Source organism: Rhyacophila brunnea, unplaced genomic scaffold (assembly GCF_057557595.1).
Source record: "Rhyacophila brunnea isolate RB1 unplaced genomic scaffold, BYU_Rbru_1.0 scaffold_62, whole genome shotgun sequence".
NCBI classification, from domain to species: Eukaryota; Metazoa; Arthropoda; class Insecta; order Trichoptera; family Rhyacophilidae; genus Rhyacophila; species Rhyacophila brunnea.
The window spans coordinates 2,177,331-2,184,749 of NW_028233299.1; the positions used below are offsets into that span (position 1 = coordinate 2,177,331).

General features: G+C 26.8%; 1 pseudogene; it reads left to right on the forward strand.

Moving 5' to 3' along the window:
* Positions 1-321: 321 nt before the first annotated feature.
* On the forward strand, positions 322-1,539 carry LOC147065039 (CTP synthase pseudogene; annotated as a pseudogene).
* Positions 1,540-7,419: the final 5,880 nt, after the last annotated feature.

Below are 7,419 nucleotides of genomic sequence, written 5' to 3' on the forward strand. Positions count from 1 at the left end.
TTACATAACAATATTTATACTACAATTTTAATGTAAAATATTTATTAAGTTTAGAAATATGAATTTAAACGAAATAAATTAAAATATGGGATATAAAACAGAACAATATCAATCTCAAAAATATTTTTTAAAGGTTTTCATGGGTGTTTTAATCAATTTTTTTTATAAGAAAGAAACAGCGATAAGATTTTTAAACAATTAATAATATCTAATATAAAATATTTTTTGATCGGAATGATTAAAACAAAAAAAATTCATTTAAAAATGATCAATATTTAATAATTAAGAATTTATAATATTTTTCATCTATCCCTTCCAAAAATGTATTATATCGTGGTAACAGGCGGCGTGTTGTCATCGGTTGGAAAGGGTGTTATTGCATCTTCAACGGCAGCTATTTTGCAGTCAAAGAAGATGAAACCCAAAAGAGAATGCAATTGTAATTTAAAAGTGTACCCAAAAGAAAATTCCATTTACTCAAAGAAGATAGAAAGTAATTTGAAAAATATAAAATGTACTGAAAATGGCAAGGTGAATGTTAGCAAACGTGACGCAATTTTACTTAATCTGGAAGAAAAATGCGGTTCTTTTATGGATGAAAACAATAGATTTGAAAATATCTGTGATTCAAATAGTAAACCTTTAGACTCTTCTTTTTCAGAGCATATAAACATAATTTCTAATTTAAATGGCAATAATAAGATTATAATTTCTAATTTCGATGGTAATGATAAAAGTCTAATTCCAAACTTAGATGATCATATAAATAATAGTAATATAATAATTTCTAATTTAGATAATAGTATAAACAGTTCAATTCCCGATTTGGCAGAATATATTACACCATTTAAAATATCAATTATAAAAATAGATCCTTATCTCAATACAGATGCTGGGAATTTAACTCCGAACGATCACGGAGAAGTTTTTGTTCTTTCAGACGGAACAGAAGTAGATTTAGATTTGGGAAATTACGAAAGATTTCTTGATATAGATTTAAAATGGGATAATAATATAACGAGTGGAAAAGTTTATAACAGTTTGATATTCCGTGAAAGAACCGGGTTTTATCTCGGAAAAACTGTCCAATATGTTCCACATCTCACTGATTTGGTGATAGAATGGATTTGCGATGTTGCACATGGAAAAAAGGCACTGTGTGGCGAGAAACATGAAAATACCTTTGATTCTACAAATCTTTCGTTAAACAAAAGGAATTTAACAATCGAATCAGAAGAAATTAAAAAAATTGAATGTATAGATGAAGAATTAGAAACAAATGATGAGTATTCAGAAGACAAAAACACGTTAAAATGTGGTGGTTGGCATGAAAATCAAACACAAAATTGTATTACTAAAAAAATAGAAAAAACATCAGAATTTATAAAAAGCAATAAGCCATATCAATGTGACTGTAGCATTGATAAGGAAATAGAAGTTTGTATAATTGAGCTCGGTGGGACTATAGGAGACATAGAAAGCCACCTTTTTACAGAATCTCTGCGCCAACTCAAATTAAAAAATCCATCTCGTTTTCTAGTAATAGGGGTTGAATATATTCCTGTTTTAAACGGGGAACAAAAAACAAAACCGGTTCAAAATAGCGTAAAGACAGCTTCTAGTCTAGGATTAAAGCCCGATATAATTATTGCAAGAATCGACAAAGAAAAAAAGGATCATCAACAATCTTTTATTGAAAGTGATCATATCAAAAACGATGATGATCCACGTTATTTACAAAAATCAGCAGCTGAAAAGATTTCTTTATTCTGTGAAGTTCCTATAAATCGTATTTTTTGTGTTCCCACTCTTAATTCGGTTTTTGATGTTCCAAGTTTTTTGGAAGAACAAGGATTTGGGGCTGAAATTACAAAAGCCCTTGGTATCGATAAGAATTATTTCGAATATACCCACTCTCATGAAAATATAATGAATATTGGCGTAAAACCGCGTATAACTAATGGAGAAAAGTCTTATAGTTGCCAATTCGATAATAGTTATGATAAATATACCCCAAATATTAAAGAATTGGGAAATTCACAACCAATTAAAGAATCTAAAAGAGGTTCAAAGGTGGAGATTAGATCTGAAAACCAAGAATCCCACTATAAAAGGAAGTGTTTAGAAAGCAATATGGTTGAACCTTTTCAAATAACACCATACTATGAATATCCATCAAATAAAACACTTGAAAAATTCGATACTTTGGGGGGAAATTATGAACATATAGTAAAAATTGCCATTATAGGTAAATATTTAACAAATCCCGATTGTTATCTATCTCTCGAAAACGCCCTTCTATTCTCTGCAGCTGCCTTAAAAATAAAACTGGATATTTTATGGGTGGATTCAGAAATCTTGGAAAATAAAAATAACGATACAAGTATAGAAATGTGCGAAGAATATGAAAATGATCAAAAAGAAAATATTTTAAAAGGATGTAACGGAATTCTTGTACCAGGTGGCTTCGGTTCACGCGGAATTCAAGGAAAAATTAATGGAATACAATTTGCACGCGAAAATAAAATTCCATTCTTGGGTATTTGTTTGGGATTTCAATGTGCCGTTATTGAGTTTTGTAGAAACGTTGGGGGAATCACAAACGCAACATCACAGGAATTCGGAAATGAAAATGATTCCCATGTCATAATGCTCATTAACGATAAGATAAAAACAACAGAAAGAAAAAATAGTATCGAATATGACGAAAATTGCAAAAAAACACAGTACAAAAAGTCGTCAATAGATTTTAAAAATACTATAAATGCTTTCGAAATCAACCAACGGCTAAATAATAATCTTGATCGGCTATTAAATAATCCCAATTCATCGGATATTAAAGGGAAAATGCAACTGGGATCGAAAAGGGTTTTAATAAACGAGGATTCACTTGCTAGCCAAATTTATGGAAAATACGAGATTGCGGAAAGACATAGACATCGATATGAAGTTAATCTCGAATATAGAAAAATTGTTGAAAAAAATGGAATGGTTTTTACGGGAAAGGATTCTTCCGGAAGGCGTATGGAAATACTTGAAATTCCCGATCATCCCTTTTTTATTGGTGTCCAGTTTCATCCAGAATTTCTGGCCCGGCCTGGGAAACCTCATCCAGTCTTTACTGGGTTTTTAAATGGTGCTAAAAACAAAGATTGATGTGAAAACACCTTAAAGATTTGTGAGATTTCAACATAAATCCTAGCTATTAATGATTCCATTTGTTCAAAAATTGCTTTCATAATTACAGGATTTTTATCTCCGCGATCCGAATCTTCATTAAAAAAATAAAAAAAATATCATCATTGTTGTTTTTAGCATACGTTCTAACCGTAATTTTTTTATTTCAAATTTAAAATTATACTTGATAGCTTATAAATATTAACAAATCCGGTTTTTTAATAGTTTGTAAATATATAAAAAACAAATATCAGCATTTTAGTCTCGTTAAAAATAATTAATAGGATAATCCTGTTTTCTGAAAATTTTTAAGTGTATTATAATAAACTCCAATTTACTATAAGCTTCAAAAAATATAAACATACCGTTTTTTGTGTTTTTTAAGACCTAAAGCAACATTAGAATGCCTTTATAAAAGAATATCGTCTTAAAGGCCACTTATTGGCATAAATACAACAACAGTTTAAGTCTTATGTGATTAATATTATAAGGTGGAAACTCTTTAACCAATATGTATTGTGAGAAGAAGGGGCATTGATGAAGATTTAGCAGAGAAAAGAAAGTAAAAAGTATTGATGAAGTTTAATCCAATTATTGTATCACACAATCAGTTTGACAAAATATAAAAGTCAAATCAAAAATTAACCCATAAATAAAATTTAAAATTATGAAGAATATTTAATATATTTGCAATTAGTTTAGACAAAGTTAATTTCATTTTAATCACAAAAATATTTCTGATATCATATAATTACTATATTCATTCAATCTAACAGACGAGTTCCTGTTTACGACATACGCGACATGGAGTCCGAATATATATGTTTTAATTACATTTAAAAAAATATTTCAGTGATAATTCTAATAACCTCATTATTCATCACTAAAACCACCTAACGAAATCAAATATATCAAAACCATTTAACATTGGAAAACTATTATGATGATATAAATTTTTAAACAGCATTCGATGTATATCATGCATTATCTTGCCATAAAATACATAGTTTAAAAAACATCATTATATATAAATAAAATATCGAAGGCTTTATGTATAAAAAACTCGTGTTTTTTATACTTAGATGGTTAATAAATAGGAAACGAAAAAAGTTTAGACCCCGAATGATAGGGATGTATTTATAAATATTATAATATTTTTACTCCAATATCATTTATTAAATATTAGCATGATTATTCATGACCAGCTTGTAGCTTCTTATTTAAAATAATCAGTTGAAATTTGAAGTAAAAACGCGGCAATGTGATTTTAAAAAATAACACCGTATATTGGTTAAACAAATTCGTAGCAGTTTAAAATATTTTAAAATATCGATTCTTATAGTTTAAAATTAAGGATAGCAAAATTTTCACATCGATGTTGCCAAGATTAATTATCCATAATGCACGTTAAACCAAACAAAAAAAAATCAAAACTGTGTTGTGTAATGTTTATATATAAAAAGGCATATTTTGTTTATAGAAACTAATTATACCATTCTTTTAAATTGTGTTTTATTAATTTAATTATTATACTAAAATATTGATATGTAGCAGAATCTATTAATGTAGATTGTTAATTGGGAATTTTTTCCAATAAATATTCATTGAATATCAATTTATCTTTCGGAACCAAATAATTATACACACGGGATAGTTTATATTGAAATAGAGCATATTTAGGCATTGATGACAAAAAATAATAGAGTTTATGTTTTTATTGCCATGCTTTTCTATGTTTATTATCGTGAAATAATATCTAGAAATTATTTTTGTAGGAATATTTATAATTTTGCCTGATAATGTTTGATTATTGTTAGATTTTCAAACAACTTTAACATTTTTTTCTCCATATTTTGGTTTTTTTAATATTTCTTATAATTAGGCATGCAACTTTAAATATTATCTCGACCCAAAACATATCAATATAAACAAGTTATTTTTTAATAACATCCTAGGCATCAATTGAAGTATTTTGATAGTTCAATTATAAGATATTTTTGTTCTTCAAATTAATATTTTTAAAAACAAAGTTTAGAAAGTGGTCAGATTAATTGTCCAAAAAGCATGTTTAGAAATTTTTTGGATAAATTTTTTTCAAAACTTCAACTGTTTTCCCTTGATTCAACAGTTATTTTCGAAAAAATTATACAGAGACCTGCATAACAATCTTCAACAAATTATTTTATTAATGCAAATTTTCATATTTCATTGCTTTGTTTCGATGTTTTAGACAGTAAATCATATTTCTGCGATGATTTTCTATGTCTGGTTTCTATCAAAATTAATTTAATACAATTTTTCTTTTTGTTAAAAGGTTAATGAAAATAGTTATATTTCCATAAATATTTTTTATGCTATACATATATTTTTTATTTATTTTTATTTTATCCATCGTTTCATCAACAGAAAAAATTTATATTTCTTTTTTGTTGATCTTATATTCCTGTATTGTTTGATCTCGTTACTTGCGTCTGTTGTTTTTTACTTAAATTATGCAATTAATTGATTTATTTTTTTCTATTTATGATTTTTGAATCTTGTATGTACTTTTTAGATTTCTTTTTATTAGAATATGTCAATGAATCTATTATTTTTGATAAATATGGAGATAGATGGCTTCTAGTGTCTTATAAAATCTTAATAGATAATCAATATCTTTAACATATCATGAACTTAAGTCTACAACCCTAAAATTGGATAAGCAAATATGTTATGTGATACACGATCAATCATATAAAATGACATTTTCTTCAAAATTTAGATTTCAAAACTAGGTCTTGTTTCTTTGCTTTCGCTAATTTAGTCAATGAAACAATAAATTAGACACAATAATCTAATTCAGTCATAATTATTTATAGAATTATTCTTATATTTTAAGCACATAGTTTTATTCACATTTGTAATAAAAATTTTTAACCAAATTTACGACTGAAGAGGGTTTATGGCTCGTAAGTATATTAGAACAATTCTTTGTAGAAATATATGAAAAAATACCAATATATTGACTTTTACTTAAAGATGTAGAAAGAAATAAATCATAAACTTGCCTACACCGTTTTTTTCAGTTCTAAATAAATACAAAAGTTTATAAATCACAATAAACCACTTATAATGCTATTTTATGCAATTATTAGATTCAATAAACACTTGTAAAACCTGATATGGTAATACATTATAAATTTTAAATTCATGATTGAAATCTGTAGTTAAAAAAATAATTTGAGATTTTGGGGTGAAACAAAATTTATTCTGAAATATAACTAGTTTTTAATAGACGTTTCTTAAATAACTGTTTTAATATGCCATGGGTTAATCCTGTGATTTAAATATAATGAAATCTCGTTTTTTTTGAAATACGAGTCGTTCAAATCATGAATATTCAAAATTATATTTTTCGTGAAAAAATCGTGATTTTGTAAACTTTTTTATTGTTTATTAATAGTGTTCTAAGCCAGATAAATACTCCTAATATTAGTAGAAACGCTTTCCCAAATTTCATAAATATTTTTTGAGCATTAAATTTAGTTTACGTTACAGAACATAAAATTTATTCCTATAAAGATAGTATTATCTTTACACGGCTAGAATACATTTTTAAAAATAGCATATATATATAGTATTTAATTTCTAGACATTATACGATTCTGTCGATCAAATGAAAACCATTTGATCAATCTATCTTAGAATGGGTAATTATTTTTATATAATTGATTTAAAGGAGAATTAAAAGTTCAAATTGAAAACATTCACTTTTTTATAATTGAAAATTCAAACCGAAACGTAATATATTTGAAACAGAAATGCAACAAATAATCAGAAAAATATAAAAGGAAACACAATTTCCTTCCACCAAGCAAATGTCTATTTTCGTATTTTTACTGCCAAACTTTTTGATCGCAGAAATAATTGAACAATGTCTATTGCCAGAATCAAAAGATTTTATAATCACTAAATTTTATCGGGATAGGTGCGGGCCTTGTGATAGGATCTCGCATTTTATTGAAGAAATCGACAGCCGACTCGAGAGAAATGGAAATGGATTACAAATTAGATACGTGAATTGTTCTGAATGTGACTGTAAATCACAAGAAGTATTAAAGGTACCTTCAATAACAGTACATAAAGATAGCTTTGAAATCGGCAGATTGATTGGATATCGAGACTTCGGAGAAATAGTGGAATTTTTATCAGAGAAAACTGGTATAGATAGGAAAATATTTCGAAAGAGAATAAAGAGTACAC